Below are 1,452 nucleotides of genomic sequence, written 5' to 3'. Positions count from 1 at the left end.
TCAAAACATTTGCTTTCTACTTGAGCCATTGGTATCAGCTCCTCCTTTTTGTGTCCTTATCTCTTTTTATGATTTTCACTTTGAGGTCAATTTTATCGAAGATTAGGATTACCAGAGTGCCTGGTTACTAGAACAAAGTGTTCTTATGTTAAGGGAGACCTTGAGTAGAGGTCCAAAGTACATCTGCTATCCCAATACTTACCATGCAGATATATGTACCTTGATCTCTATCCCTTTAATTATTAATTAGTATATTTACATATATACATGCCTATAACTATACCTCTATAAATAGCTTTTCCCTCTTAGTCTTTCCTCTATTTCCTTTCATCTTCCACCTATCCCACTATCATGCTCACCCTCCATTCAGCTCATAGTAATTCCTCTCAGATGCATTGCACTTGATTAAACCCCACGAGGCTGTAATGATACTTTCAAATAACATATGTGTCTGAAGATCAAAACCAGTTTGCATAAACAAAGTAATATATTTTTCTTCCAAATTTCTTCTCTTGCATATTTCTTTACAGGCATGGCAAACTTTTTTTTTTTAGCAGCTGCCTAGCCAGTTTTTGATAAACTGCAGGTTAATCTGTAGAAACATTATTGGTAATTGGGGGGCACCACACAATTCATGTTTCATTAAATCAAAGGACTTAAAGTAATCGCTACAGGATCACTGACCAGTCTTCTTGTAAAAAAAAAAATATGGAAAATTACAAGTTCTATTAGTCAGAAGAGTGTTTCTATTCACACATTTCCACAATATAAAGTGACACTCTCACAGGCACTGGGGCAGCTAGAGGATACACGGTCAGTTGAAGTGTCTTGAGAAATCACTTTATGATGTTTTAAAGGTGTGTTGCTACTACAATTACCAAACTGACTTTCCTTCTTGCTTTTCTTGGCAATGTAACTCTGAATCTGTAGGATTGCTTGTCAGCCCAAGCTCTATTCTGCATGTGTTTTCTTTCAGCGCTGCTTCAGTTTTCCCGGGGATGGTGCTGGGGAAGAACAGGCTGAAGCAGCAGGGTGAGGAGCTGTGGTCTCCCTTCACGAGTTCTGCCACTCTCGTCATCATCTACAGACAAAGTCACTGATCATGTGGGTGTCCCAAGCTTGCTTTTCTTTCTTTCATGTTGGTCATTTGGGTTCTTCTTGTCCCAGGTAAAATAACCTTTCCATTAGTCTGAAAATAATTGTCTATAATTATCACAATTTACAACAATTTCCATTGGAAATTTTTCTATACATTTCCCAACTAATCCTGTATTTTGTGCCTTCCAGAATTGTGATGGACTAACATTTAAAAAAAATATTTTATTGGGGCTTGTACAATTTTTATCACAAACCATCCATCCATCCATTGTGTCAAGCACATATGTACATTTGTTGCCCTCATCATTCTCAAAACATTTACCTTCTACTTTAGCCCTTAATATCAGCTGCTCA

The 1,452-nt window shown here is 37.2% G+C and overlaps 1 pseudogene; it reads right to left on the bottom strand.

Moving 5' to 3' along the window:
- LOC101640725 overlaps positions 1-1,452 on the bottom strand; it is a 35,071-nt pseudogene that overhangs the window by 31,472 nt on the left and 2,147 nt on the right.

This window comes from Echinops telfairi, unplaced genomic scaffold, assembly GCF_000313985.2.
Source record: "Echinops telfairi isolate 266 unplaced genomic scaffold, ASM31398v2 ScPeMD7_7469;HRSCAF=8507_0, whole genome shotgun sequence".
In the NCBI taxonomy this organism is placed as follows: Eukaryota; Metazoa; Chordata; class Mammalia; order Afrosoricida; family Tenrecidae; genus Echinops; species Echinops telfairi.
Note: the sequence above shows the minus strand (reverse complement) of the source record. Positions and strands in the feature narration are given on the sequence as shown.